Source organism: Carassius gibelio, chromosome A9, assembly GCF_023724105.1.
Source record: "Carassius gibelio isolate Cgi1373 ecotype wild population from Czech Republic chromosome A9, carGib1.2-hapl.c, whole genome shotgun sequence".
Lineage (NCBI taxonomy): Eukaryota > Metazoa > Chordata > Actinopteri > Cypriniformes > Cyprinidae > Carassius > Carassius gibelio.
The window spans coordinates 12,379,301-12,388,700 of NC_068379.1; the positions used below are offsets into that span (position 1 = coordinate 12,379,301).

General features: G+C 37.2%; 1 pseudogene; it reads right to left on the bottom strand.

Moving 5' to 3' along the window:
• The window catches only part of LOC128019641 (abl interactor 2-like), a 45,140-nt pseudogene extending 39,257 nt beyond the window's left edge, over positions 1-5,883 (bottom strand).
• Positions 5,884-9,400: the final 3,517 nt, after the last annotated feature.

Sequence of the window (9,400 nt, forward strand, 5' to 3'; positions counted from 1 at the left end):
TGCAGAAGAGAGCTCGGCTCAGTGTCACTGTCCGTGATACGCGGCTCTCTCTCTCTGGTGCGCACTGCACCGAGCACAGCACGTGCTGCGAGTAACCAGCTACTCCATTCAGCTTTTCCGTGTCTTGTGTTTGGATGCTTTAATGTTTAAATCAACAAGCGGTAAGGCTTAAAACACGTGAAAAAGATAAGCTTTCGTGACGATGCGCAGCAGTGGCCCGTCAACTGTCCTGAGCATCTTTTTAGGCTGGCCTCAGCCAGTCGGTTATATAAAATATCAAAGTGAAAGTCATCATAGCTTGCTTAGTATAGACCCAGCTCTCAACCCAACTTTGAGAATAGATTAACGGCGATATTTTTTTTATCGCCCGATAAGAGTCTCGCGTTAACGCAGCATGTTAACGCCGATAACGGCCCACCACTAATTTAAACTATTACAGTTATTACCATAGACTGTAAAAAAATATGGACGTAGTGTCCGTGACGTCACCCATAGACTCCTCAATAGCAGTTTTGAAGCTTAAAGTGTGCAGAGTGAGCCGTCGCCATCTTGGCAGCGCGTCACCGCGCGACTCTCCCGAATAATCGGAAATGGGCAAAAGGCGGGAGCTGATTGCTGAAGCCACGCCCACCCAGCGCGACGGCATTGTCAGAAGCGGCAATCCACCCGTAAATCAAACGGCCACGCCATTAATTATGGAGAACTTTAAGGCTTAATATAATTTAAACGGATGAGTTATAAAAAAATTCACCCCCTTCACAGATGTCATGAAGGGCAAAATTAGCAATATAGACCAAAATAATTTTTTGAACCAGGCTGTAAACATGTTTTTTTCTGCTGTAAAGTTGGACATTTGAACATGGGGAGTCTATGGGACTAGCTCTCTTCTGCAGCCAGCCTCAAGCGACCAGTCGATGAATTGCAGTTTTAGTCACTTCCTTATTGGCTACACGAGAGAGCGTGAGGTTGCCGCTCGGTTATTACACTTATATATAGGGATGCACCGAAATTTCGGCCACCGAAAATTTTCGGCCGAAAATGGCCTTTTCGGTTTTCGGCCGATAGACTTTTATCACCGAAACAACACGCCGAAATGTTGTGATGACGCAAACAGAAACTGCGACCTGCACGTGCACCTGCATAGCGCAGACCACGAGCTCCACGCGACATTCACTTAACACCAGTGAGAACATTCTCTCTCTTCGTATTCCTTTATTCGCAGCACTAAAACCGCTCCTAACAAAGAGATTAAGATGGATCACGAAGTAAAAACAAAGAAAAGTACAGTCTTATAGAGTCTGTTAGCACACGTCTCACTGAGATCTTTTCGGATCCTCTGCACTTCATCGCGAATGTGCTTGATCCGCGTTATAAAGACCATTACTTGGATGCGGAAATAAGGCAGCGCGCACGAGAAATGATCCAGACCGCGCTGGATGCGGAGAACCCGCGTGGAGATGGAGAAGCGCCAAGTGCAGGAAACAGATCAGAGCGCAGAAAAAAAGACTGGTCTCTGCACCAGATGAGGGGCATGCACCATCGTTGTCTGATATGTTCAGTGGAATTCTGCAAGAAAGTGCCTCAAATAATAATAATACGTTGGCTATTTTGTTCTTAGGCTACTATATACACACACACACACATACATAATATCAGATTGTAGCCATATTTATGCTAGATTTTCTGCTAGATTTCTGCTTTAATTTGATAAAAATGTTTATTTATGCCCTGGTCCTATTTAAATACACTCTCTCAAATATTTCTCAAATGTCAGGCAGATGACAAGCTCAACTGCTCAACAGCTAGATGGTTAACTGTCTGAAGTCCCCATCCCCAGAAGTGATAACAGTCTTGCCAACTGGAGAAGTAATGCACTTTCTAGTCCTACATAGAAAAAATTCAAATGCACTTCACGTAAATGCACTTTGTTTTTATGAGAGAACTGTTCATTTTAAAACCTTTCTGCAGGCCAGTAGGCCCATTATTATTAAATATACACATGAGTGGGATAAATTTTTAGTTAAATTAAATTTTTAGTATACTGTGCATTGTTGCAATGTGCTTAATAAATATTTCCATCATTTGTAATTATGTATTTTTATGTTGTTGTTTTTTTTTAATAAGTTATGTAATTGTAATTATCTTTGAAACTTTAATATTAATTTATGCAATTGCAATGTCTTAATTTTAGTAAAGTTAGTACACGGTCATAGCAATAAATGCAATGGTACTAATAATTGGCATAATTTCTTTCGGTGTTTCGGTTTCGGTTTTCGGCCTTGGTTTTCTCTTTTTCGGTTTTCGGTTTCGGCCAAGAATTTTCATTTCGGTGCATCCCTACTTATATACAAAATTTTGTATTATGCTTGGTATAGAGTTTGTGACGTCACGTGCAACACCGCTGGTGGCAGTAGAAAACCGCGGTAGCAACTGACCACCGCGGTGACGCGGTTGTCACGGCAACTGTCACAGCCCTAATTAACAGAGCTGATAATCTATACAAGAATAACCCTGACTCCTCCCATCTTATTCCTTTTCTAGCTCTGGTCCAAAACCCATGGCATTAGGCCCCTTCCCAATGCAAACTGTTCCAAAACGTAACACTGGTTTCAAAGAAGGTTGTCCCAGAATGGGAAATTTTCAGTTTCTTCACTCGAACCTTTAGAAGGCATTGATATACTTTTCAAATATGACTTGGAAAGGATATTTACCCAAATATGAAAATTCTTCATACAACGGACCAAAAATACACTGTTCACTGGCAAGCTGCGTAAAACATGTACAAAATATGATCGTGGTTTTGTGCAGCTTGTCAGTAAACAACGGCTCTGTGTAGTTAATTCTGCTCCATATGAAAATGCGCAGGTGATGGAGATTTACCGCTGATTACAGAACCAGCTTTACTGACAAGATGTGCATTAAATATTGCATGCAATTTATTGTGCAGCCCTAATTCAAATTCACAATATTACTGTTTTTACTGTAATTCAAATAAATACAGCCTTCGTAAGCACATTTTATGCTTTTTAAGAGAATCACATGATTAAAACTACTGAAGTCAATTGCGAGAACATGTTTTAAATCGCTCAGTATATGCTGAACTATTACTATTATTTGACTAGAAATGACACTTTAACTCTACTATTTCCAAGATTTCCATGATCGTGGAAGCCCTGACACCGAGAACAATTACCTGTTTTACCTCCATTTGAGACAATATGATTACCAGTGCAGATACTAAATACTATGTGAATAAATTGCAGTGTGTTATACATAGGGATGGGTATCGTTAAGGTTTTAACGGTATTACTACTCTTATCGATACTGCTTAACAGTCGGGTACTTTAACAGTATTCTTATCGGTACTTTGTCTTGTGTTACTTTGCATTTCTCTGTCTACACATAATGCACTTTTGAAAGATGCTTTGACAGATTGCTTGTGTTTCCGCCCTTACATGCAAAAATTTTGCTGCACTTATGACAACCAGCATTATCTGCATCAACTCTAGTGAAGTATAAACAAACTTTGGAACGTTTTGCAGTCTCCGCCATCATCACTCTTTGTATAAAAAATTTCAGCAATGGATAAATAGATTTGCAGCACTAAAAACTGCTTGCAGTAGCACTGCTACTAAATTAATTTAAAATCCACATACAGCTATTATCAGCTGTTCCTTCATCTTGGCTGAGCTTTCAACGTTGTTACTGAAAAAGGTGAGGAAGTTACATGACCTGCGGTGCGCCTGCGGCATTGTGAAAAGTTACGATGTTTTTAACTCAATGTGTTGTGGACTCGCCTGGAAAAAAACGAGCTCGTCACACCGCGTGCGCGTCACGACCAGATCGCTTCCATTATGAGCGCGCATACCGCGCCTACATTTGAAATAACGAACTTGAGCGCACGTGATATGTGAACGGCCCCTTATGCGTGTGCCGCGCTCATTCTTGTTGTGTGTGTGTGTGTGTGTGACTGACAGATAGCCTCCGCGGCGTGCATGATAGATCTCGCAGATCTCAAGGACAAACGTCTTAATATGATCGCACATTAGAAATGTGTGGTAAGATAAAATGTGCACGATAATGTTATTAAGCAAATCTCTTCGACATCGTCTCTCTTTATTATCAAGCGCGACTTTTCATACTGTGTGCGCGCGCCGCGCTCGTTCTTGTTGTGTGTTTGTGACTGACAGACAGCCTCTACGGCGTGTATGACAGATCTCGCAGATCTCACAGACAAACGTCTTAATATGATCGCACATTAGAAAGTTTGGTGAGATAAAATGTGCACGATAACATTATTAAGCAAAAATACATAGTACACTCATTTTTTCCCCTTCCAGTACCGAAAGCAGAACCGATACCATCAGATCTTACTGATACTACAGTCTTTCATAATTTAGCCCCGGGGCCAGTTTAATACCGGGTTTCGGTACCCATCCCTAGTTATACATACCATCTTTAATTGAAAAAAATGTGTGTGTGTGTGTATATATATATATATATATATAAAAACACAGTGCTGATGGGTAGATTTACTTACGAAATGTAATCTGCTGCTGATTCCAAATTACATGATAAAAACTAGTTAGTAACACAATTATGTTACACATTTTAAGTAATATTATCACTACTACTTTTCAATTATTGTTTTATTACTTTTGACCAAACTCATTTATTACATTGATTTAAATAGGATAATCTCAAAGAGAAAGAAGTTTATAGTTGTCGCTTTTTACTTAATAAATATATTAGGTGAAGGAGAATCAGCTGAGAAAAAAAAGTTTGGGAATCCCTGCATTACCTGTAAATAAGAAATGTGAATTTTTGCATTTGACGTGCAATTAAAATAGGATAAGTCTGTTTATGAGTATTTTAAAATGTAATATAATGTAATTACAATTAGGCTACTTAATTTTTTAAAATCTGATTAGGTTATCCAGATAATATATCTCATATGTAATCAGCTATTACCCAGCACTATATATATATATATATATATATATATATATATATATATATATATGTGTGTTTGTGTGTGTGTGTGTGTGTGCATCCATCTAAACCTAGAAAGACTGGAAATGGGTTTTCAAGCACAAGTAAAATCCTTCAAATTGAAAAAAAGAACAAAACTACTTTACTGAAAATCGGAGTTAAAGAACGCTCTAAAGACACATGACAGGAGTATGGAAGAATTCCAGTAAGCCTCCAGCAGGCTGTCGGACACTTGTTTGCCCTCTCGATCGGATCACGTGTACCAGAAAGTCTCATTTTTCCACAAATGTGATCAAACAAAAGGTGAGCTGATTTGAACTGTATTGTCAGTTCCAATTTACAACATGGAAAAAACAGTTCAAAGTTTCCCATTGCGCGCGATTATCATGTAACGTTAATCACTGTTATTCACGCGCTACAATCACTGCAAATCTGAGCGCATCTCCTGCGAAGTGGCCTTCTCTTAGTTTACAGCTTCACATACGAATACTTTAAACTTTTATGGTATATCTCAACGAGAGTAAGCCGCAGTCGCGTGCATGCATTTAGTAGTTGGTGCTCGGCTTCAACAGATGATCAACAGCCATCGCACAGACACTCACAGCTCCTTCCCCACACATCAACTCCAGAAACAGCGCGCACGGGCACTGCTTCGCCACGCTTCGTCCGCTCACCTGTACATAGTTACTCTCGCAGTATTCGGCGACTCTTTCGAGGTTGGTGAAACTGTCCAGTAACGCTCTGCGACCCGCTGGGATTTCCTCCTCCAGCAGCATCTGCAGCTCCGCCATCTTTACATCCCTCCACTCGACCGCCTCGCGCAACTACAGACAGGAAGTAGAGCGGCTTCACCTCCCGCGGAGTTTGGGGAAAAGCCAGGGAAGCGCGTTCACGATTCTTGCTACGGTGAATGAGTTCGCGTATTAAAGTTAGTGATATAATATAATATAATATAATATAATATAATATAATATAATATAATATAATATAATATAATATAATATAATATAATAATAACCATAGTCAGTAACTATTTTATATACATTTAAATTTGAAAATATATGGACACACTACTGGTTAAAAGTTTAAAATAATGTGAAATACTATTACAGTTAAAAATAACTGTTAAGATATTTTAACATTTGAATTATTCATATGATATCAGTGTCTTCAAGGTTTTTTTATTTTATTTATTTATTTTTTTTATGCAGAGACTGTGATGAAAGTTCAGAAGAACGACATGGAATGGAATTGAAATGGAAATATTTTGCAACAAATGTCTTTATTGTCACTCTTGAACAAATAAAATAAATAAAATCTTACCTCAAACTTTTGAATGGTAGCGTATCTTAGTTTCCACAAACATATTTAGCAGCATTTTATTTCTCAGAATTTATAATAAAAATGTTTCTTGAGTTTATTAATATTTTAAAACGAATATAAATATAAAATAGTTATTTTAAGTTGCAATAATACCTCACAGTATTAAATGATTAATATAGCATTATTGTAAGCAAGAGACGACCTCTTTCAAAAACAAAAATTTCTGTAGCACGTATGAAAGAGTTCCACAATATTTATTTATTTTGGTTGTTGTTGCCGTTAATGATTTAATTGATTTATGCATTACAGTAAAGGCTTTAATATAAAAAGAAATGCTAACTTTATTCACCTAAATTAGCTGAGCATGAAGCAACAGATTTAAAAAAAAAAAAAAAAAAAAAACTTTATCATATCTTCCTCTCATTCCCCAGTTAGTTTTGAATGTATTACTCTTCATCATGTCTAGATGTACTTTCTGTCTCGCATTCCTTTGGAAATTGCGCCCCCTGTGATCAAATCATCAAATCACACTTTATTCGCCAAGTGTGTGCGAAGCTCAATGTCTCATAACATTCAGTATTTACTGTGTATACAGATGTAGAAATAAAAATAATATGTCTATGTATTTGTAACATAATACTTGAGAGAGAGAGACAATAATTAGTTATTAAGAAATGAACTTTTAGACAGGTGGTGATTTCTAGCTGTTTAAGCTGGAGATGGCATAGGAGGAAAGATGTTCTAATGCACAGAGATCTGTAATGTCTGGGTTTGTGAGAGGGGTCTTATATGATGTAACCTGTCTGCTTCTTCACTCTGGAGATGTACAAGTCCTGAAGGTTATCGTTTTAGCTGACCGTTGCAGTCTTCTTCTATCTTGCATCGTCAGGAATTATTTCACTCCTTTAATCTGTAGTTAGAAATGACAGTATTAAAAGTCAGATTTGTGCTGTTATTGTATATGTGCTCTTTAGTGCTGTGTTTAGTTGTAAATGGGTATGTGACATGAAACATCAAGCGATCGACAGGAGTGTCCAGCGTTTATTTGCATTTATTAATTTAGCACACACCTTTATTTTCTATCCAAAGCAACACACAAACTGCATGTTATACCCGCAGTATGTAACACAATACTTCTGATAAAAGTACTTAAAATAATCGTTTTCTAATTGTTGATTAATTCAATTATAAATACAGTTCCTATATGAATCCACAGATATGAAATTCAACACATCACAGGACTATTTAAGTGGACTACACTTATAGAGGATCAGCAAAAAGAGTGAAACAGGAAACTTAACAAAATAGTTTATTCATATGTTTGCACAGTTATTATCTACAGTACACAGTATAACAAGCTCAATAACAAAGGAATATACAAAATGTTTACTTCAAAACATTTAGCACAAAACAGTGTTCATTTCTGATCATTGCTAAATGTAAATCGTGTATCAGTGTCAGGCTGCCATCTCATTTTTCTTATCGTGACATGTATACTCCTCCACCTCCATCGCCATTAAAAACTCTGACAGTAAAGACAGTACTTATGTTAGGATGTAGACGAGAGAGGAATAAAATAATTGACAATAGACACATGAATAGGATAAGACACACACACACATAGACACTCATTCTGTACAGCCCTTCTTACCTTCAGTGTAGTCCATGTCTGGTCGTGTGGCAAAAAACACCCCGGCCAGACCAACCAGAAGAGCTACGAGCAGATTTACCATGATCCAGGGCTGTAGGATCTGATGTTCTGAGCCCGGGGATCTAAACAACAATCACTGCATGTGATTTAGTGAAGTACACAACCCTGTGCAACAGATCAATTCCACTTACAGAACGATACAGTGATTGTTGCAGCAATGTTTTAAGGATATTATGCTGGATTACATTACGCCTGATTGATCAACTCACCAAAGTGTTTCATTGGCTGTGGGGTAGAGATATATATGATCACTGGTCATCTGCTGGCTCAGGGACAGGATGAGAGCAGCGAAGTATGCCAGCACAAAAAAAAAACAAAAAAAAAAACAGGTTTCCTTAAAAAAAACATATCTTTGTTTTGTCAGAGGCAGTGTTATTGTAGTATTGAGATTAAAATGAGAAACACGCACGTCCTGATTTTGCCAAGTTCGATGTGTTCCTAGGTCAACATATTTTGTTGACCCTGGAACAACATTTTACTACAAAAATATATTCTTAACCATATCCATACACCTAAACCTAACCTTAACCATGAGTAATCCCTTAAATCCGAGGAAATGATAGATGAATGACACTGATGTACAAGCACCAAACACTGATTTTAAGCATAAACTTCACAAAATCTATAAACTGGTTCTTCAAATCTGATTGGTTAATCACAATGTTGTTCCAGGGTCAACAACGACATTGTCCCAGGAACATGTCTCACTTGGTAAAATCAGGTTAGGCGAGAAACACTGCCTTGATAACTAGCTAAAATAAAATAAAAAGGTTTGCATATGTTTCTTTTCTTTTTATTGTTTTTAGTTTTAGTAAACTATAATAACTCTGGTAAGAGGTAAGTGTTGTGTTGATGCAGTTTATTGATTTTCACTTACAGAAGAAAGCAATAAAGGGTACAGATACCTCACTCCGAACATGAATCACATTTTCAAACACTCAGATCAAAAAATTATACATCAGTTAGTTTTGAAACATTCTCTTATCAGTTGTCTTATAAGTCAGGGATTCGATTTTAGAGCAGGTTTTCCAAAACTGGGGTTTGCAAACACGTGGTGGTTCATGAGTTGATGAAAAAATGGGATAAATAATGAAATAATGAAAATGTAAATGAACACTTCAAAATAAAAACAAACTAAAACACTTACTAAAAAAAAAAAAAAAAAAAACTTTGTTTAACCCCATATCATGTGACCATTAATCAACATCAGAGAGCCATAAACATGCAAATGTGTTGTTAAAGTATTAATTAATATAAACACACTATAATAATGTTATATTAAATCTCTATGTTAAAGGGTATCGGCTGACAAAGTGTATGGAATCCCTGGTGGAAGGACTTATTTATTCATTTGGAATTAATAAATTTGCTCAT